This window comes from Geotrypetes seraphini, chromosome 5, assembly GCF_902459505.1.
Source record: "Geotrypetes seraphini chromosome 5, aGeoSer1.1, whole genome shotgun sequence".
Lineage (NCBI taxonomy): Eukaryota > Metazoa > Chordata > Amphibia > Gymnophiona > Dermophiidae > Geotrypetes > Geotrypetes seraphini.
In genome coordinates, this window is record NC_047088.1 from 265,823,306 (window position 1) to 265,846,252 (window position 22,947).

The 22,947-nt window shown below is 46.9% G+C and overlaps 1 protein-coding gene across 1 annotated transcript in view; it reads right to left on the reverse strand.

Moving 5' to 3' along the window:
* The window catches only part of TTLL4 (tubulin tyrosine ligase like 4), a 316,761-nt gene that overhangs the window by 272,989 nt on the left and 20,825 nt on the right, over positions 1-22,947 (reverse strand). The window contains 2 exon segments of the mRNA XM_033945516.1: positions 4,389-4,486; positions 22,287-22,376. The gene's annotated coding sequence lies outside the window, so the exon portion shown is untranslated.

A 22,947-nucleotide genomic window follows, 5' to 3' on the forward strand; every position in this document is an offset into this window, starting at 1 on the left:
AGCTCTATCTCCAACTCCACAGCTCTGCTAAAAATGAGACCAAACATCACAAAAATAACTAACTGAAAGCAGAGCAGATTGGAAAATCACATCCAACTTGTGTGCAGAAAGAGAAACTGAGGAGCAAAACACAGTGCAGGGATAGGGGAGCCGGAGCTGAAAAATGCACACGACACCCTTCTACACAAACTTGCAAGTAGAGGTGAATAACCCACTGGATCAAGATTCATATGCTATTTGCACTAGAACATAACTTATGGAATACTTTTCAGCAAACGTTTATAAAGCAAAGCACCTTTTCTCCAGCATGGTTGGGATCACTTGATTTCAGGTTGGTTCACATAATTTATGTTTAGCCTTACTGTGGACAAATCTCTTGCCATGTGGGTCTAAAGGAAGAAGACCCTGCGACAGTGAAGGCCTAGTTTTAAAATCAGAATATCATTTCAAAAGTCTGGTAAGTGAAAACTGATCATCTAGTGGGTGTTCTTGTAAGAGTTTGCTTTAACCAGCTGCAGCTGATTTAGCAGCTCAGGACTTATTTGAGTAAGGATAATCTAAACATGCTAGTGGTGTCCATGATTATTTATCTTGACTACTGAAAATCTCGTTTTAAGATCTAAAACAGGCTAATTTAAAGGGTTTTCAGCTAGTGCAAAATACAGTGTTGTAATAAAGAAAAATCACTCTAAAGACCTATTCAAAGAACTATATGAATGATATAACAGTTCACAAAAACTTGCTCAGAATCATGGAGTGGAAAACTGGGGCGAACCCCAGAAAAAACCACCTCACAGCCCATTCATCGCATGGAGAGTAAACAAAACGTTATATCATTTCATACACATTTTTATGTTGTGAAGAGCCACTGACGTTGAACAAATTGTTTACTGGGCATACGTCAAAACAAGCTTTAAAAAAAAAAGATTGGCGAACTTAACTTGCAGCTTGCAGGTTCCGACGTGCACGTTTTGATCCTGCCTCAGGGAACCAACAGGAATAGATGGAAAAAACGCTCATGCGATGGGTGTGAAAAGATTCAAAATAGGACTGCTGTCTCACATAGAAAAGAAGTGCATGAGCGTTTTTTCCATCTATTCCTGTTGGTTCCCTGAGGCAGGATCGAAACGTGCACGTCGGAACCTGCAAGCTGCAAGTTAAGTTCGCCAAGTCTTTCTTTTTTAAAGCTTATACCAAGAATTAACAAGGCTCAAAGTGAACAAAGCCATGGGACCGGATAAACTGCACCCCAGAGTGCTTAGGGAATTGAGAGATGTCCTGGCGCTCTTCAATCTTTCCCTAAGCACAGGAAAAGTCCAATTCGACTGGAAAACAGCTAACGTCATTCCGCTCCACAAAAAGGGATGTAGGTCGGAGACCGCAAATTACAGACCGGTCAGTCTCACATCAATTGTGTGTAAACTTATGGAAAAGTTGATTAAACACAAATTAGATACGATCCTGAACGACGAGACACTGAGGGATCCCCACCAGCATGGATTTACAAAGGGAAGGTCCTGCCAGTCCAATCTGATCAGATTCTTTGACTGGGTAACGAAAAAGCTAGACATGGGAGAGTCCCTGGATGTCGTGTATTTGGACTTCAGAAAGGCTTTTGATAGTGTCCCACACCGTAGATTACTGAACAAGATGAGTTTGTTGGGACTAGGAGAAACATTGACTGCATGGGTTAAAGACTGGGTCAGTGGCAGACTTCAAAGGGTGATGGTAAATGGTACTCCCTTCGAAACGTCGGAAGTGATCAGTGGAGTGCCGCAGGGCTCGGTCTTGGATCCAGTCCTATTTAATATCTTTTTATGGGACCTGCCTAGGGGACTTCGAGGTAAAATTGCATTATTTGCCGATGACGCTAAATTGTACAACGTAGTGGGCAAAAGCACCGTGCACGACACTATGACGCAGGACCTACTTTTACTGGAACAATGGTCCACAACTTGGCAACTGAGTTTTAATGCCAAAAAGTGTAAGTTATGCACCTTGGCAGTGGAAACCCAAGCAGAACTTACCTGAATGGTGAGACCTTAACAAGAACTGTGGCAGAATAGGACCTAGGAGTAATCATTAGTGAAGATATGAAGACTGCCAATCAGGTGGAGAAAGCTTCATCCAAGGCTAGACAAATGCTGGGTTGCATCCGAAGAAGTTTTGTCAGCCGAAAGCCTGAAGTTGTAATGCCGCTGTACAGGTCCATGGTGAGACCTCATCTGGAGTATTGTGTTCAATTTTGGAGGCCACATTATCAAAAGGATGTGCTGAAAATAGAGTCGGTTCAGCGAATAGCCACTAGGATGATCTCAGGACTCAAGGATCTTCCATATGAAGACCGTCTAAGTAAGTTGCAGTTATACTCTCTTGAGGAATGCAGAGAGAGGGGAGACATGATAGTGATGTTCAAATATGTTACTGGCCGTATTGAGGTGGAAGAAGATATATTTTTCCTTACAGGACCTAAGGCAACAAGAGGGCATCCGTTAAAAATCAAGGGTGGGAGATTTCATGGTGACATTAGGAAGTATTTCTTCACCGAAAGGTTGGTTGATCGTTGGAATGATCTTCCACTTCAGGTAGTTGAGGACAGCAACGTGCTCGATTTTAAGAAAAAATGGGATAAACATGTGGGTTCACATCAAGGAAGTGCTTAGGGGGGAGGGTTCTTTGAGTGGGCAGACATGTTGGGCCGATGGCCCTTTTCTGCCATCATATTCTATGTTTCTAAGGGACTATGTCTTTTCCCCCACTGAGTAAGTCCTAGAAGGTGACCACCGAGCACTGAAGCCAAGAAGAAATTTTTAAAAAACCAAAATACAAACAGAACAATACCCAAAAATAACAAAAGGAAGCAGATCAGATCAGAACACACCTTCTGAGTTCACTTGCAAAAGGAAAAACTGAAGAGGGGGGCTGTTCTCGACTGCAAAAGGGGAAGAGTTCAAGGAAGAGTTCAAGACAAAGTTAGAGAAGTTCCTGCTGAACAAGGACATACACTGATAGGGCTAGTCTCGGCTATGGAGCTGGTCTTAGACCAGAGGGCCGCCGCGTGAGTGGACTGCTGGGCATGATGGACCACTGGTCTGACCCAGCAGCAGCAATTCTTATGTTCTTAATGTGACACCCTTCTGCAGATTCGCGGTTAATAGGAATCAACAGCTAGAGCAATTAACTTCTGCTAAGTCTGACATATTGTAGTCTCTGGCACCATCTAGCAATACACCTCACTTATACATCATCAGAAAGGAAGTTGTAGCCTGGATGCAGCAACCTGCTCTAGATTACTATGGCTGTGTGCACTGCAGTTCCATGATAATCTGCATGCCATTAATTTGCTGTTGCATCATGAGTAAAAGATATTTCTATCATGAAAGGTACTGTTTTAATGCATGACTTATTATGACAGCCTTTACGAACAGCACTACACATCATTAAATATATATGCCATAGATACTATACCTGTGTAGACTAAAATTGATGCATGTGTGTATATAATTATACACATACATATTTATAATAATTTATATTCTGCATATCCTACAATTCTATGAAGATTACAAATTATTCACGTACTCAAGAATTATTCCCTAACTGTCCCGGAAGGCTCCTACTTTATCTAATGCACCTGGGGAAATGGGGATTAAGTGACTTGCCCAGGGTCACAAGGAGCAGTGTGAGATTTGAACCCACAACCTCAGGGTGCCAAGGCTGTAGCTCTAACCACTGCACCACACACTCTCCACACACACATACACAGTACATATACATACATAAATATATATACACTCTCTTCCCCTCCCCACTGCAGTATTTCTTTTTACTGTTATTCGGGCAATTCAGGGAAAGATCCAAGAAGTTTTTCCAGGTGCCTCTGTTACTGGCACTTCTCCCTCTCTCTTCCCAATTACTGGAGTTTCTTATTAGCATGTTGTCACGCTGCTCTGATGCTACTGCTGATACCAAAGCACCATGAACTGGAAGCTGGGGTGGGAGGTATGATTGAAGCCTACAAAATGGGTAGAAGTGAGTCAATAGTTTGCTCTTTCAAAAAGTACAAATACTAAGGGCCACTCAATGATGTTTACCTTTAAAAAACAGGAAGAAATATTGTTTCACTCAGTGACTAGTTATCCTCTGGCACAATCCTCTTGCCTTGATCAGCTTCTACATATTCCTGCCTTTCACCGGGCCACTTTTGCACTTCTTCCTATCACTAAGTTATCTAAAAAATGTACTGTCCCCCCGTTCTACAGGGTTGGCTATTTTTTCTTCCATTTGCATCTTTGACCAGCCTCTCAACTTTTCCAGATATTTCTGCCCGTCTCTCTCTTTCTATGATCTACTGTACTATATGAAAGTTAACTCTTTTTTTTCCATACCTTCTCAGCTACTACTGGTTGAGAATCGCTGTCAGCACAAGACCTTATCCAGAGAATGGCAATATTCAGCCTGCTATCCAGGAAATGAATCTTCATCTCTCAAATAAAAAGGGAAGAAATTAGCAACCAGTACTCATTGTACAGGATACACAAGTCAGTTATTGCCATTAGAAACCAAAATATGAACCACATGCTTGCTTGCCTTAAAACTTGTTGCTTGTGCCCCTCCCCTTTCAGCTGTGCCATATGATAACAGAAGGAAGTAGGGCTACTGCCTCTGCTATGTCTCTATCCATGTATCCTTTGCTCTAGCCAGGCCTTCTAGTTCAATAGTGAACTCTTGCTATAGATAAAGTCTCACTAAATACAGGCTCCCAAAACAGTCCACCTCAGTAGCCTCTCCTAACAAAAGATTAGGTTCTTACCTTTGCTAATCTTCTTTCTTGTAAATCCACACTTTATTCCGGGACCAGCGGATTATTTCCGTCTACCTGCCAGGACTTTGTAGGAAACCTCAAACTTCAGAGAGTTAAACCCCTCCCCCTCTTTCCTCATCACTGTCCCTGTAACCTCAGCCAGTCTTAAAGCAGCTAGGAACATCTATAGAGGATAATAACAAGAGAGAGAGGGGAACGGAGAAACTCCCTGGCAAGTCAGTCAAAATTCTGTTCACATCAATAAATGCAAAACGAGAGAACAGGTTATGAAACATTAGAAATCAGAACGAAAAACAGTGCTATAGGAAAACACAGCCTACACTGTCAAAAGGGAGCGCCTGAACCATGGACATCCCCCCCCAAAAAAAAAAACCTAAGTGCTAAACCCTTTCTGATGGCACTTTTATAAAGGCTGGTCAGAAAACAGAAATCCATCTTACCAGTACTTGTAAAGCAAATTGGCGAATCAGCAAGGTATAGGTCAGGTTCCTAGAATAAAGTGTGGATTTACAAGAAAGAAGATTAGTAAAAGTAAGAACATAATCTTTCATTCTAGTACAATCCCACTTTATTCTGGGGCCAGTGGGACGTAACAGAGCAGTCACAAAATATCAGGGTGGAACTGACGAGCCCGCTGCCAAAACAAAGGCACCAAAAGCAGCATCCTGCAAAATTTGGTGAATGTATGTAAAGAGAACCAGGTAGCAGCTCTGCAAACCTCATCCAGAGAAACAGCCAATGACTGCCCAAGAGGTCAAAACACCTCTGGTAGAATGAGCCCAAACTGCGAAGGGGGTGGGGCCTTTTTCCCAGCTGCCATATAAGCCACAGAAATGGACATACAGATCTACCTGGAAATGGTGGCCTAAGAAGCAGGCCTACCTTTGCAGGCAGGACCCGCCAGAGCACCAGGTGGTTAGAGGCAAAACTCATTGGTGACCTCAAGATACAACAACAAAATCCTGTGCATATCTAAGGGCTGCAACACCCGGTCCTGCTCCCTCGAACCAGAGGAATTAGAAGCAGGAAGCCAGACTTCATGATTCACATGGAAAGCGGAAACCACTTTCAGAAGAAAGGAAGGAACAGTAAGCAGCATCACAGCAGAATCCGTAATACATAGAAAAGGATCCCAGCAGGAGAGAGCCTGAGATTCCGAAACCCTACAGGCTCAGGTAATAACCCCTAGGAAGACCATCTTGATTGTGAGATCCATAAGGGATGCCTGCTCCAGAGGCTCATACAGCGGATGAGTCAGAGAGCGGAGAAAGCACAGTTACTTACCGTTACAGGTGTTATCCAGGGACAGCAGGCATATATTCTCACATGTGGGAGACATCATCTACGGAGCCCCGACGCAGACAGCTTTTCAAGCAAACTTGATTGAAGATTCAAGTTTGCTGAGCTGCACCACGCTTGTGTGCCTTCCTGCTCCACTAGAGGGTGCATCCCCTCCTCGTGGTCTCCAGTTCATATAACCAGCAAAGAAGCCAACCTCAGGGAGGAGGGCGGGTTGTGAGAATATATGCCTGCTGTCCCTGGATAACACCTGTTACGGTAAGTAACTGTGCTTTATCCCAGGACAAGCAGGCATGATATTCTCACATGTGGGTGACCTCCAAGCTAACCAAAAAGGGACGGAGGGAAGTTGGCAAATCAAGAAAACAGATTACGCAAAACCGACTGGCCAAACCGGCCGTCGCTCCTGGACAGAGTATCCAGACAGTAGTGGGAGGTGAAAGTATGAACCGAAGACCAAGTGGCAGCCTTGCAAATCTCCTCGATAGGCGTTGACCTGAGGAAAGCTACAGAAGCCGCCATCACTCAGAACTTATGCCCCGTGACTAGATCACGCAGCACGAGACCAGCCTGAGCGTAGCAAAAATAAATACAAGCAGCTAACCAGTTGGACAAGGTGCACTTGGAAACTGGGCGTCCCAACCGATTAGGGTCAAAGGAAAAAATCAACTGAGGAACCATCCGATGAGACTGAGTGTGTTGAAGATAAAATGCCAACGCCCTCTTACAGTCAAGAGTGTGAAGCGCCACCTCTCCAGGATGAGAGTGGGGCTTGGGAAAAAATACCGGAACAATAATGGACTGATTGAGATGAAAATCAGACACCACCTTAGGCAAGAACTTAGGATGAGTGCGGAGAACCACCTTGTCATGATGGAACACAGTAAAAGGCGGGTCCGCCACCAAGGCCTGCAGCTCACTAAAGCGACGAGCAGAAGTGAGCGCAAGTAGGAAGATCACCTTCCAAGTGAGAAACTTGAGATGAGACTTATCCATAGGCTCAAACGGAGGTTTCATAAGTTGAGCCAAAACCACATTAAGATCCCAAACCACAGGGGGAGGCTTGAGAGGAGGATGAACGTTCAAGAGACCCCTCATGAAACGAGAAACCAAAGGATGAAGGGATAGGGACTTTCCCTCAAGGTGCCGATGGAAAGCAACAATCGCACTAAGATGCACCCGAATAGAAGTTGTCTTCAGACTGGAATGAGACAAATGAAGTAAATACTCCAGAACCGAAGACACAGGAACCGACACAGGATCCAGATGATGAGAGGAACACCAAGACGAGAATCTGGTCCACTTCTGAGAGTAGCAGAGTCTAGTCGAGGCTTTACGAGAAGCCTCCAATACCTCCCTGACCGATTGAGATAAAGGAGGAAAAGTCAGGGGAAAGGAACCAAGCAGTCAGATGTAGAGACTGAAGATTGGGATGCAAAAGTGAACCCTGACTCTGAGATAGCAGAGAGGGAAAAACAGGCAGAAGCAGAGGCTCCCTGACGCTGAGTTGAAGAAGCAGGGGAGAACCATGGCTGGCGAGGCCATCGAGGAGCAATCAGGATCAGGGTGGCCCACACAGACTTGAGATGTACAAGCGTCCGCAGGATCAGAGGAAAAGGCGGGAACGCGTATAGGAACTTCCCCTCCCAATCGAGGAGGAAGGCGTCGGCCTCGAGACGATCAGGGGAGTACATCCGGGAGCAAAAGAGAGGCAGTTTGTGATTGACGGGGGAGGCGAACAGATCTATCTGAGGAGTTCCCCACCGCTCGAACACCTGTTGCAAGACCCGAGAATGAAGCGACCACTCGTGCGGCTGGAGGAGGCGGCTGAGCTTGTCCGCCAGACAGTTCCGCTCTCCCTGAATGTAAACCGCTCGAAGGAAGACGTTTTGGGAAATCGCCCACTCCCAAAGACGAAGCGCCTCCTGACACAGGGACCAGGACCCCGTCCCCCCTTGCTTGTTTACATAATACATCGCCACCTGATTGTCCGTACGGACGAGAACCACCCGGTCGTGAAGCAGGTGCCGGAAGGTCACAGCGGCCAGATAAATGGCTCGAAGTTCCAACACGTTGATGTGACAGCGACGGTCCTCCGCTGACCACATCCCCTGAGTGCGTAGCCCGTCCAGATGAGCCCCCCAAGCGTACTCCGAAGAGTCCGTGGTCAGGACCTTGCGGTGCGGAGGGGCGAGAAAGAGCAAACCCCTGGAAAGATTGGAAGAGTTGGCCCACCAACGGAGCGATTGTCTCAAAGGAGTCACCGTCACGGGAGCGGATATCGGGTCCCGGTCCTGACGCCACTGAGAGGCCAACGTCCACTGAGGTATCCGCAGATGCAGTCGAGCGAACGGTGTGACATGGATGGTAGAAGCCATATGACCCAGCAGAATCATCAGGCATTTCGCCGGGACCGAGGCCCGCAGCGAAACCTGCTGACTCAGACCGACCAGCGCCTCTAATCGAGGAGGAGGAAGAAAGGAACGGAGGCGAACCATATCCAGCACGGCACCGATGAACTGCAAGGACTGAGATGGGCACAGCTGGGATTTTGGAAAGTTTATCTCGAACCCCAAACCCTGAAGGAAGATAATAGTCTGTCGAGTCACTGAGATAACCCCCTCCCTGGACGGCGCTTTGATCAACCAATCGTTCAGGTAGGGAAATACCTGAAGACCCCGGGACCGCAAGGCCGCTGTGACCACCACGAGACACTTCGTGAAGACTCGAGGGGATGAGGACAGGCCAAAGGGGAGGAGGGCCAATCGAGGCAGCGTGGCCACGACAACCCGGGAGCCCCCGGGCGGTCAAAAAATCGCGAAGACAGAGAAAAAGAAAAGAAAATAACAAATCACTCGCGCACAGCGACTCTCCACTCGAAAAACAAGAAAGCCGCGGTGCTAGAAGGCACTTTGGGCAGAGACAAAAAAGTACAGGACTTCGTGGCTCCGCGGAAGAAAACGAACTGGAGACCACGAGGAGGGGATGCACCCTCTAGTGGAGCAGGAAGGCACACATGCGTGGTGCAGCTCAGAAAACTTGAATCTTCAATCAAGTTTGCTTGAAAAGCTGTCCGCGTCGGGGCTCCGTAGATGACGTCACCCACATGTGAGAATATCATGCCTGCTTGTCCTGGGATAACCAGATTAAGATTCCAAGTCGGATATGGAAGGTGCAACGGAGGCCTAAATCAAAAAGTGCCCTGTAGAAAACAAGCCAAATCCGGATGAACTGTTAGTGAGCCCCTCAGAGAAGGAGGGTCCATACATGAAAGATTGGCAACCTACACACGGAGCGAAGCTACTGCTAGGCCCTTCTTCAGGCTATCCTGTAAAAACTCCGACCTGAGGAATCGATGTAAAAGATGGGTCCACTTGTCTCAGAGCAAACCAGGCCTGGCAACACCTCCAAGCCTTCGGAAAGGTTGTAACTGTGGACTTACCTTGGCTGTGAAGCAATGTGGCAATCACAGCTGAAGAATAGCCCTGGCTAGTTAAGGCCATATTCTCAAGAACCATGCCATAAGACCAAAGAGGTCCAGATCCTGCATCACAATGAGACCCTGTGTGAGGAGGTGAGAATAACAAGGTAGCTGGAGCCCTAATCCTGCAGTCGGAGATAATGGCCTGCCATTCTGCCAGAAAGGCCAACAACCACCCCCTGATGTGCGGGTGAGGACACCCCGGCTTGGCATCAGACCCCTTTCTTTGCAGAAGGCATCAGACGACTTCCCATGGACAGTTGATGTCAAGACCTCCCAAAGCATGGGCTGGCAGATGAAGAGGACCATTGTCCCATAGAAGAGCCCAAGTATGGATGAGAGCGCCTGAAGGGATTAAAATTAGGATGCTCCGAATCCCTGGAAGGACAGGATCTATTCACAGGCAGCGACTTGAGTCTGTAATCCTGCACACTGGTCATATCGTCATCCAGACCCTGGCCGAAGAACAGCAGCTGTCCCTTAAAGGGCAACAGCTCATGGTTGCTTTAGAAGAAATCACCAGACCACTGCCGGATCCAGAGCATCCTGTGAGCCGAAACTTGAATAGGCAGAAAAGGGGGCAATGTCTGGAAAGCAGTACATACTAATGCTTGAACCATGGAAAACAAGATTCTGGATCTAGAAGCTGTGATAGAAGAAGAGTTTGATATAGTGGCAATCATGGAGATGTGGTTCACAGAGAATCATGATTGGGATGTAGTTATACCGAGCTATAATCTGTTCAGGAAAGACAGGGTAGGAAGAAAAGGAGGGGGAGTAGCATTATATCTTAAATAATAAAATGCTAGCCGCGCATGCGCACTTGCCTCGCTTGTTCCCTGATCCCTTTTCTGTCGGGATGTGGCAAGACAAGTGCGCATGCGCACTTATTACGTCACTGACGGAGAGCAGCGAATGCAGGAAGCGGAGTGGCCAGGTAAAAAAAAAAAAAACAACCGAGCGAGCCGGGCCGCTGAGAAAGCACGGGAGGCCTGGCCCGGGCTGCGGACGGGTAAGGAGCTGAGGCAGTGAGCCTTCCCTGCGGCTGAAATGGAGCCTGGCCACCCTCCGCGACAGACCACAGGAGTCAGAGTCGTTTTCCGCTCACCCCCCTTCCCGCGGACCCGACTACCTTGCCAATTCAAACAGCGTGTGAAGCAGTCTTCACACGCTGCTTCGGGCCCTTCTACTTCCCTGATTTGCTCTGCCGCGACTCTGATGATGTCATCAGGGACGTGCCAGAGTAAATCAGGGCAGTAGAAGGACCCGAAGCAGCGTGTGAAGACTGCTGCACACGCTGCTTGAATCGTCGGGTAGGTAGTTAGGTCCTTGGGAAGGGAAGGGAAGGGGGGGGTGCAAGGACTCTGGGGAGAATGGCAGACAACGGCCCTGTACTAACTCCCGTGGACAGGGGGAGCAGGAAGGGGTGCTGATGGACAGGGGGGGGGAAATGAAGGGAGCAGGAAGAGGTGATGATGGACAGAGGGAGCAGGAAGAGGTGATGATGGACAGGGGGGGAAAAATGAAGGGAGGCCTACTGCTGGACAGAGTGAGCAGGAAGAGGTGATGATGGACACAGGGGAAAAATGAAGGGAGGCTTACTGCTGGACAGGGGGAGCAGGAAGAGGTGCTGATGGACAGGGGGGAGGTAAAACAAAGGGAGAAGGGCTGCTGCTGGATAAGGGGAGCAGTGAAGGGGTGGTGGTGGACACAGGGGAGGTAAAAATAAGGGAGAATGGACAGGAAAAAGCGGCTAAGGAGACAGAGAGAGAAAGAAATAAAGACAGACATACATATATTCTAGCACCCGTTAATGTAACGGGCTATAAAGCTAGTGTTAAATAACATATTAAAACCACACAATTGCAGGATTTGCAGGGTAAGGAATAGGCATTGTGGGTCAATCTGGAAAGAGGGAATGGAAAATGTAATTACATTGGTGTGATATACAGGCCTTCTTCACAGACGGAAGAAGTGGACAGAGATTTAACAGTAGACATTCAGGCCCGGATTCTGTATAGGACGCCGGTCCAGGCGTACTATAAAGAATCAGGCCTACACCCGCCCAAAGTTAACCCGATTCTGTAACCAACGTCCATGTTGCAGACGCCGATTACAGAATCGGGTTTAACATGCCCAACCCCCCTCCCCGGACCCCGCCAACGGCCCCCCCAAAAGGAAGATGCCCAACTCCTCCTGCCGGACCCCCCAACGCCCTCCATAAGATCGCCGGCAGGAAGGTGCTCAACCTTTCCTGCTGACAGAACAACCCCCAACGAGCGCTGGCAGGAAGGTGCTCAACCCTTCCTGCTGACAGAACCCGCCCCCCCCCCCCCGACGATCGCGGCAGGAGGGTACCCAACCCTTCCTGCTGACCCCCCCAACGGCCCTCCCAACAATCGCGGCAGGAGGGTACCCAACCCCTCCTACCGACCCCCCCAACCGATCGCCCCTCCTGCCAGCCCCAACGGGCCCCCTAAGATCACCGGCAGGAGGGTGCCCAACCCCTCCTGCTGGACCCCCCCCAACGAATCCCCTCACCCCAGAACTCCTTAGTCTTACTTTCCAAGTTGGACCGGACGACTTCTCGCACGTCCGGCCAGCAGGCCCGCCTTCGTCCAAATGAGGCGGGCTCGCCCCTCCCCTGCCCAACCCACAGGATCCTAGGGCCTGATTGGCCCAAGCGCCTAAGGCCCCTCAGAATATATTAAAAAAGGGGAAGTTTTACTAATATGTGATTTTAACATGTTGGATGTTAACTGGAGTATCCCTATTGCGGGATCTTCTAGAAGTAGGGAGATCTTTGCAAAAAGTAAATTTGATCACGTTTCTCTGCTCCTGCAAAAACTTCATTGGCTTCCTATAATTTCCAGGGTTTATTTTAAATGTGCCTGCATAACATTTAAGATCTTGCATGGCATCCTTACTCCTTTAATTCCCCTATCTTGGAATTCTGTAAGATCTGACATAACCAGATCTACCCAAAAATTTAAATTGTCCTTTCCTACGCTGAAAGGCGTTACCTACATTGGCAAATTAGCAAAGTCTCTACTGAGCTGTGGAATGATTTTCCTATTCATCTGCGCAATCTGGGTTCTTTCCAATCATTTCGAAAACATCTGAAAACTTGGCTTTTTTCAAAGTTATAAATTCCGCTCCTCTCCAGACTATTCCAAATCCATATTGTATCTGTTCTTCTTTCTCATTTTATTGTAAACCGTGCCGAGTTCTAAAGTTATAGAGAAGATGCAGTATAGAAGCCGTAGGTTTAGTTTAGATCTTGGATTCTCTACAAGAACTGTTCTAGCAGTTGGTAATGGAACCCATGCAGGATGGGGTCATATTGGACTTAGTGCTTACAAATGGGGAAAGTGTTTCTGATGTTACAGTGGGTAATCATCTGGCATCCAGTGATCACTGCATGGTATGATTTAATATAAAAACAGATATAGAGTGGGCTCATTCAAAAGTAAAGGTTCTAGGCCAGGGATGGGCAACGAGGGCCACAATCTAGTCAGGTTTTCAGGATTTCCCCAATGAATATGCATGAGATCTATTTGCATGCACTGCCTCCATTGTATGCAAATGGATCTCATGCATATTCCTTGGGGAAATCCTAAAACCCGACTAGATTGCAGCCCTTGTTGCCCACCCCTGTTCTAGACTTAAAAAAAAAAAAAAAAACTTTGTTCGGAGGGGAGATTATGTCAAGGAATAGCTGTCGAGATGGGAACATCTGGAAGGAGTAAAAACTGAAAGTGGGCAAAACTGAAAGGAGTAATTGTAAGGACAAAAAATCTTTTTGCGAGGCAAGTAAGAAAGAGGAAAAGAAGGCCACTTTGGTTCTCAAAAGTAGTAGCTGAGAAGGTAAGGAATAAACTACAAAAGATTGCAGAAAGAGGAAGACAGGCAAAAATATCTAGAAAAGTTAAGAGAGGCTGGTCGTGTAGTCAGGAAAGCAAAGATACAAATGGAAGAAAAAATAGCTGATATGGTAAAATGGGGAGACAAAACATTTTTTAAGATATATCAGTGATAGGAAGAAGTGCAAAAGTGGCATTGTGAGACTCAAAGATGAAGGAGAGGAATAAGTAGAAGCTGATAAAGAAAAGGCTGAATTGCTTAACAAATATTTGTTTTGTGTTCATGGCTGAAACACCAGGAGTGGGACTGCAGAAACAGGGATGGAGTAGTGCTACACCCTGATTGATTTTCAGAAGATTGTGCTTGTGCTAAATAAAAGGTAGACAAAGCGATGGGCCGGATGGTGTACATCTGAGGATGCTGAAGGAACTTAAGGAAGTTCTGGTGGCTCCGTTAACTGACCTTTTCAATGCTTCTCTAGAGTCGGGAGTTTTACCAGAGGACTGGAGAAGGGCGGATGTGATCCCTCTCCACAAAAGTGGAACTAAGGAAGAAGTAGGGAATTAAAGGCTGGCAAGTCCGACTTCTGTGGGAATCAAATTAATGGAAACACTTTCAAAACAGAGAATGGTGACGTTTCTGGAACCTGGTGGATTACAGGATCAAAGGCAACATGGATTCACTAGATGTAGGTCTTGTCAGACAAATCTGATCAATTTCTTAGACTCGGTCCAGAGAATTGGATAGAGGGAGTGTGCTAGATGTGATGTATTTAGATTTTAGCAAAGCCTTTGACAGATGCCCATTCTCTCCTGCTGCCACACAGTACTCCCCCCACCTCTCCCCCTTACCTTGAATTAGTTGGCTGACAGGAGATGCCTACTCCCTGCAGCCAGCTGGCCCGCCTTTTCAAAATGGGTCTTCCCCTCCCCAGTGCATCCTGGGGAGGGGCCTGAGGCTTTGAATGGCCCAGGTTAACATAAGAATTGCCGCTGCTGGGTCAGACCAGTGGTTCATCGTGCCCAGCAGTCCGCTCAAAGACCAGTGCCCCGAGTCTAGTCTTACCTGCGTACGTTCTGGTTCAGCAGGAACTTGTCTAACTTTGTCTTGAATCCCTGAACGGTGTTTTCCCCTATAACAGCCTCTGGAAGAGCATTAAAGATTTCTACCACTCTCTGGATGAAGAACTTCCTTACGTTTGTTCCTATGCTTCTTATCCACATAGGTACGAACGACACTGCAAGGAACACCCAGGAGACCATCGCCAGAGACTTCGGAGCCTTGGGTGTGAGGCTGAAGCAGACGGGTGCGCAGGTGGTCTTCTCTTCAATCCTCCCAGTCAGAGGCAAGGGAAGAGCCAGAGATGAATGTATCCTAAGAACCAACGAATGGCTACAAGGATGGTGTCGGGATATGAACTTTAGATTCCTGAATCATGGAGAGGCGCTACAAGGACTTCTGGGACCAGACAGACTCCACTTGACCAGCAGAGGTAAGAACATCTTCGGACACCGACTAGCCCGCCTACTTCGTAGGGCTTTAAACTAGGTAAGTTGGGGGAGGGTACCTACTCATGTACTGGTGCGGAAAGGAACTATCCTGATGGGATGGACTCTGCTTCCAAGGTAAGGGCACACATAGCAAACAGTTCTCTAGGAGCCACACAGACTCAGGTGGAAAAAGCCTTACAGCGACCTAGCAAACACAATGTGTGGAGGGCCATGTATATTAATGCTCACAGTTTAGGCAATAAAATTCTAGAGCTGGAAACTGAAATAAGGGATGCCAACCTAGACTTGGTGGCAATAACCGAAACATGGTTTACGGACTCACATGGGTGGGATATGACTATACCGGGGTACAATCTACTTCGTCGTGACAGAGAGGGCAGGTTAGGTGGTGGGGTAGCACTATACATTAAAAAAGACATCAAAACCACCAGGATCACAGATGTCAAATACACCGGGGAGTCCTTCTGGGTTAACCTGGCAAGAGGTGGCAATAAATGCCTGTATCGTGGTGTGGTATACAGACCCCCAAGACAAATGGAAGACATGGACACGGAATTAATTGAGGACATAGAGAATATCACTCTACGGGGCGACACTGTACTGCTTGGGGACTTCAACATGCCTGATGCAGACTGGAACACATTTTCAGCAACCACCAGTAGCAGCAAGAGGCTTTTGGCCTCCATAAATGGTACACAACTAAAACAGATGGTAACGGAGCCCACTAGGGCCCAGGCGATCCTTGACCTGGTACTCACCAACGGGGAAAGCGTCTCAGAGGTCTTGGTAGGAGTTACGCTAGCCTCCAGCGACCATAACATGGTATGGTTCAACCTTAGGAAAGGATTCCCTAAATCAATCACAAAAACAAAGGTACTTAACTTCCGGGGCACCGACTTCACACGCATGGGAGATTTCGTCCATCAGACGCTGCAGGACCAAGCAGAGACCGGTAATGTGGAAGCTATGTGGTCGTACCTGAAATCATCCATACATGAAGCTACTAATCGCTACATAAAATCGGTAGAACATAAGAACATAAGCAGTGCCTCCGCTGGGTCAGACCATAGGTCCATCCCGCCCAGCAGTCCGCTCCTGCGGCGGCCCGAACAGGTCACGGCCTGTCTGAGTCACTAGAAGGGGCCCCCTTGCCACCTTGGTTTCCCATTGAGTCCTATCTTCCCATCGAAGTCCTAACCCTCCGGTCTTGCACATGCACGACCTGGTTGGATTTCTATACTTATTACCTGGTTAGCTTTCTATACCTGTGTTACATCCCAGCACCTCTCTCAGTATCCCACGATCCCCCTATCCCTCAGGAATCCGTCCAATCCCTGTTTGAATCCTTGTACCGTACTCTGCCTGATCACTTCCTCCGGTAGCGCATTCCAAGTGTCCACGACCCTTTGTGTGAAAAAAAACTTCCTTGCATTTGTTCTGAACCTATCTCCCTTCAGTTTCTCCGAATGCCCCCTCGTGCCTGTTGACCCCTTCAGCCTGAAGAATCTGTCCCTATCCACCCTCTCTATGCCCTTCATGATCTTGAAGGTCTCTATCATATCTCCCTTGAGCCTTCTTTTTTCCAGAGAGAAGAGCCCCAGCCTATCCAACCTCTCGGCGTATGGGCAGTGTTCCAGCCCTCTTACCAGTTTCGTTGCTCTCCTTTGGACTCTCTCAAGTACCGCCATGTCCTTCTTGAGGTACGGCGACCAATATTGAACGCAGTATTCCAGATGTGGACGCACCATCGCTCGATACAATGGCATGATGACTTCCCGCGTCCTGGTTGTTATGCCCCTCTTTATGATGTCCAGCATCCTGTTGGCTTTTTTCGAGGCTGCTGCGCACTGTGCAGATGGCTTCAGTGATGCATCCACCAGCACACCCAAGTCTCTCTCAAGACTGCTGTCTCCCAACAATGCCCCTCCCAATTTGTAGTTGAACAACGGGTTCTTTTTCCCTATATGCATGACCTTGCATTTTTCCACGTTAAAGCGCATTTGCCATTTGTTTGCCCAGTCTTCCAGCTTGTCCAGGTCCCTTTGCAGGTCCTCACACTCCTCCCTGGACCTAACTCTGCCGCACAGTTTGGTATCGTCTGCAAATTTTATAACCTCGCACTTTGCCTCCTTTTCCAGGTCATTGATAAATATGTTGAAAAGTAACGGCCCCAGCACCGATCCCTGTGGCACACCGCTCGTGACTCCCCGGCAAAGACAAACGGCAAAGAAACAATAAACCCCAATGATTCACTGAGGAGATCTCGCACCTCATTAAGGAGAAGAAAACAGCATTTTTTTCCTACAAACGTACGCAGAGAAGGGAAACCAAAGTAGAATATAAGACCAGGTCTGCAGCGGTCAAAACAGCAATTAGGGAGGCCAAACTTCGAGTGGAAGAAACTTTGGCAAAAAACATTAAAAAAGGGGACAAATCTTTCTTCAGGTATATTAGTGATAGGAAAAGGAACACAGACGGCATAGTACGCCTTAGAAGACCGGACGGAAACTACGCAGTGGCGGATTCTGAAAAAGCCGAAATACTAAATGAATATTTCTGTTCAGTCTTCACCTGTGAGGCACCGGGACACGGACCACAGCTGAAGGCAAAACAAATTGCGGAAGACCCGTTTCAGAATTTTGAGTTCACACCTGAAGACGTCTACAGTGAGCTGACAAGGCTCAAGGAGAACAAGGCCATGGGACCGGACAATTTACACCCAAGAGTGCTTAGAGAATTGAGAGATGTTCTGGCGGAACCGTTGGCCGTGCTCTTCAATCTCTCACTAAGCACGGGGAAAGTTCCGTTGGACTGGAAAACAGCCAACATCATTCCTCTGCATAAAAAGGGTTGCAAGGCTGAGGCTGCGAACTATAGACCGGTGAGTCTCACTTCAATAGCGTGTAAACTCATGGAAACACTAATTAAGCATAAATTAGATACGGTCTTGAATGAGGGGAATCTCCGGGACCCCAGTCAACATGGATTCACCAAGGGTAGGTCCTGCCAGTCCAATCTTATCAGCTTCTTTGACTGGGTAACAAGAAGGCTGGACTCGGGAGAGTCCTTAGACGTCGTATACCTTGACTTCAGCAAGGCTTTTGACAGTGTCCCACACCGCAGACTGCTAAACAAGATGGAATCAATGGGGTTAGGAGTAACACTAACTGCATGGGTTAAAGATTGGTTAAGTGGCAGACTTCAGAGGGTGATGGTTAACGGCACCCTCTCCAAAACGTCGGAAGTGACCAGCGGAGTGCCGCAGGGCTCAGTCCTGGGTCCACTCCTCTTCAACATATTCATTAGGGATTTGACTCAAGGGCTTCAAGGTAAGGTAACCTTATTCGCTGATGATGCCAAACTATGCAATATCATAAACGGCTACAATCTGCAGAATACTATGTTACAGGACCTCCGTACTTTAGAAAGCTGGTCCTCTGTCTGGCAGCTGGGCTTCAACGCCAAGAAATGTAAGGTCATGCATCTCAGAAATGGAAATCCATGCAGAACTTACACCTTGAATGGAGAAACTTTGACCAAGACTACAGCAGAACGAGACCTGGGAGTGATCATCAGTGCAGACATGAAGACTGCTACTCAAGTGGAGAAGGCTTCATCTAAGGCACGGCAGATGATGGGTTGTATCAAGAGAAGTTTTGTCAACAGGAAGCCTGAGGTCATGATGCCATTGTACAGAGCCATGGTGAGACCTCATCTGGAATACTGTGTGCAATTTTGGAGGCCACATTACCGTAAAGATGTGCTCAGAATTGAGTCGGTTCAGCGGATGGCCACCAGGATGGTCTCGGGGCTAAAAGGTCTCTCGTACGAAGAGAGACTGAACAAATTGCAGCTCTATACTCTCGAGGAGCGTAGGGAGAGGGGAGACATGATTGAGATATTTAAGTACATCACGGGACGGGTCGAGGTGGAAGATGATATCTTTCTTCTCAAAGGACCCTCGAACACAAGAGGACATCCGCTCAAACTCAGGGGAGGGAAGTTTCGTGGAGACGTCAGGAAGTACTACTTCACAGAACGAGTGATAGAGCATTGGAACAAGCTTCCAGTACAGGTGATCGAGGCCAGCAGTATCCCAGACTTCAAGAATAAATGGGATACCTATGTGGGATCACTGCGAGAGTCATACCAATGAATAGGGTCGCTAGGATATAGACTTAATAGAGCAGGTCAGTAGAGTTAAGGGGGCCAGTAGACTTAAAAGGGGGTCAATGGTATGGGCAGACTTGATGGGCTGTAGCCCTTATCTGCCGTCATCTTTTTATGTTTCTATGTTAATCTATCCCCTTTTAACTTTAGAGAGTGCCCTCTCGTTCTCTCTACCTTGGAGAGGGTGAACAACCTGTCTTTAACTACTAAGTCTATTCCCTTCATTATCTTGAATGTTTCGATCATGTTCCCTTTCAGTCTCCTCTTTTCAAGGGAGAAGAGGTCCAGTTTCTCTCATAGAAAGGACCTTAAACAACCTGTCTCAGGCTCTGATTTGCCCAGACAACCTGGGCCAATCAGAGCCTGAGGCCCATCCCTGGTGCACCGGGGAGGGGAAGGCCCACCCAAAAGAGTACGGACAGCTGGCCGCAGGGATCAGGCATCCCCCCGGTCAGCTAACCAATTCAAGGCAAGGGGGAGAGGAGTGCTGTGTAGCAGCAGGAAAGAATGGGCATCTCTCCTGCTGCTAGGAAGGAGGGAGCGGTGTTGGTTGGAAGCAGGAAAGATTGAACATCTCTCTTGCTGTTGTGCTTTTGGTTCTTTTTCTTTTTGCATTTATTCTGCGCATGTGCCCATCGCTATCACCAGCGATGGGCACATGCAAATTTAGTGAGTCTTCACCAACCTCATTTGCATGAGCATTTTTCGGAGAATGATTCGCTTTTTTAAATTCGCTACCAGAACGGCTGCAATAGCAGCCCGCCATTTTTTAAGAATCTAGGCCTCAGAGAATAATTAAGCTCTGGAACGCACTGCCACAGGTTGTGGTAAGAGCGGATAGAGTAGCTGGTTTTAAGAAAGGTTTGGACAATTTCCTGGAGGAAAAGTCCATAGTCTGTTAATGAGAAAGACACGGGGGAAGCCACTGTTTACACTGGATCAGTAGCATGGAATGTTGCTACTCTTTAGGATTCTAGAATCTTGTTACTCTTGGATTCTGGAATCTTACTATTCCTTGAGATTCTGTATGAAATGTTGCTACTCTTTGGGTTTTGGCCAGGTACTAGGGACCTGGATGGGCCACTGTGAGAATGAGCTACTGGGCTTGATGGACCATTAGTCTGACCCAGCAAGGCTATTCTTATGTTCTCAATATTGTAAATAAACTTACTCTGTAAAATGATTCTAGTTCTTCCTTAATGTCAATTATGCCTGATAAAGCATATCAACAAAATCAGGTAAAAACCCATCCTCCACGGCAGGAGTTGACCCCTAAACTTGTTGGGACTGTTTGGAGGATTTACCAGGTTTATCCCCCGAGACGCACTTGCATTTCGCTCTAGCGTCACCTGCGCACTCTCCCCAGGGCCCCCTGACTCCATTTTCATAGGAGTCGGGACAGAAGGTGCTAGAAGACCCTTCCCATTGAGGTCGAAGGCACCGAATCCAGGCAAGCCTCTCACCGCTCCTGAGCCACAGTGCATGTGTAATAAGGTTGCGCACCTGACAGCCATCCACCACAAATGAGGCATGAATCCATGACATCATGCCCTGGGGAGGTTTTCTATGTGGCAAGTATAAAAAATAATTTCAAAATCAAATCTGAAAAAAAATCCAAGACAGCCATTGAGGGCCTGTTTTGACTAAAAATAGCCTAGGAAAACCACAGAGAACCCTCAAAAACAGTGATTTTAGGGGGCGGGGGTAGGGCATGGAGGGAATCCACCTAAAAATCCCTTTTAAAGACCCCCTAAATCTCTGATTGAAGATGTTAGCTTGGACTCACAGAAACATGTGCTAACAGAGCTGAAACAGCTAACAGGGAAATCTTCTGTCTCATCTTGCTGGAAAGCTGAACTTTGAATCTTCTGACTGCCCCACTGGCCTGACGTCCACAGCCGGACACCTCCGTTACCCTCAGACACATCGTGCAGTACCCCTGGCAGAGGAACGCAGTCTGGCTCCGATCCTGGGTGCGCCTCCAAAGAACCACGCAGCCTGCTTTCAACCCACTAGCAGACAAACCTGGGATGAGTTAACTCCCAAGGAAACAGTCCCTGAGCCCCGATCTGATGTGCAGAGGGTAACTCTCCAGAAACAGACTTTTCCCAAAAGTCTGCGATCTCCCACCTGGCTTGTAGGAAGAAAGACTGAGGATATAGGGACAGTGATGGGGTAAGAGGGGGAGGGATTTAAGTCTCTGAAATTTGAGGCTTCCTTTCTGGTGGGTATACGGAAGTAAAAAAACAAAACAAAACTGCAGGGGAATGTACAAGGTGCAGGAATTTATTCAATAAAAATCAAAAAAGCATATGTGGCATAGATTAAATAAACACAATAATATCCAAAAACTGGGCCTTGTATTCATGTGAATTGAACCGTGTTTCGAAAAACACTTCTTCCTCAGGGGTAAAAATGGTGTTATGGACAAATGTCATGCTGTACCAAAAATGTGAGTGATGCAGTGATTGAAGTAAAATACAACGCCAATGGTGAATACAGGAATAATGTAAAAGAAAATTGGCGTTATATTTTACTTTAATCTTTATAAATTTTTTCAATTGACAATGTGATGCTCTTTAATTGTTTCCTTGAGAAAGGCAAGGAATTGCTAAAGCACTGCAGACTATGGCGTTGTAATTTTTCAAATGTTTTGATCCAGCGTTTGGCAAAAACAAAACCACAAACTCATGTACCAAAGGCTGAGTGGAATTGTCCAGATCAGAATGTGGGGTGGGCAGACTAGATGGGCCGTGGCCCTTATCTGCCGTCTAGTTCTATGTTTCTATGTTCTATGTTAATGAAAGTGTCCTCCAATGCATCTGATAATATAGGAATCTGGACCTTTCCACTCAGCCTTTGATAACATTTTTCTCTCCCTTTTTTAAATGATGCACATATACATTAAGTGTAAAAGAGGAATACAATAATTAAGAAACTTAGGGCTCCTTTTACAAAGGGGCGCTAGCGTTTTTAGCGCACGCTACCCGAAAAACTACGGTAGCGGCTAGCATGCCTTTGCAAAAAGAGCCCTTAAATAAGAACTACCAAGAGCAGAAATGCATACTGAAAAGTGCAAAAGTCAAATGACCAGCCAGCCAGAACATATCCTTTCAAAGAGCCATAACTTGCTTACCTAAAATCTGCAAGTTGATGACAGGGATACATGCAGACAGAATGGCACAGAGACTAATCTCATGGTGACAGATGGAACCATCATGGCCAGCTGTAAGAAAAATGACATGGACTCAAAATTAGAAAGCTTGCAATATTCCATACTTTTCCTATACTTATCTTTTCACTTTCTTAGTCCTATCAGACCAGTCTAGAACTAGTGTTTATGCCAATCGATCAGAAAACGAAGATAAGAGAAAAAAAAGTAGTTTCAAGTGATAGTCACAGAATCCTCAGTAACTAAGCAGTAGTACTCATGCTCAGTGTCACTAAAGACCAAAATATTTGGTAGCAAATTGCCTTATTTGGCCAATGCCATTTCAATTAAAAATGAAACACACACATATACTGTACTCTACCGATGTGCACCAATTCGACTGAGTTAAGAGATACAAGCAATGGAGTACCTCAGATAAAGTCAAAAGGAGCTTCTATCTGGAAATGAAAACGAAGTAGAATAACCCACCTAGCACAAACAAAAACCTCTGTATCGCTCCATAGTACGACCTTACCTGGAATATTGCATTCAATTCTGGTCTCCTTATCTCACGAAAAATCTGTATGACGGACTACTAGCAACACAAGCAGCAAAACTGGATAACCAAATCTCCAACCTACTGATA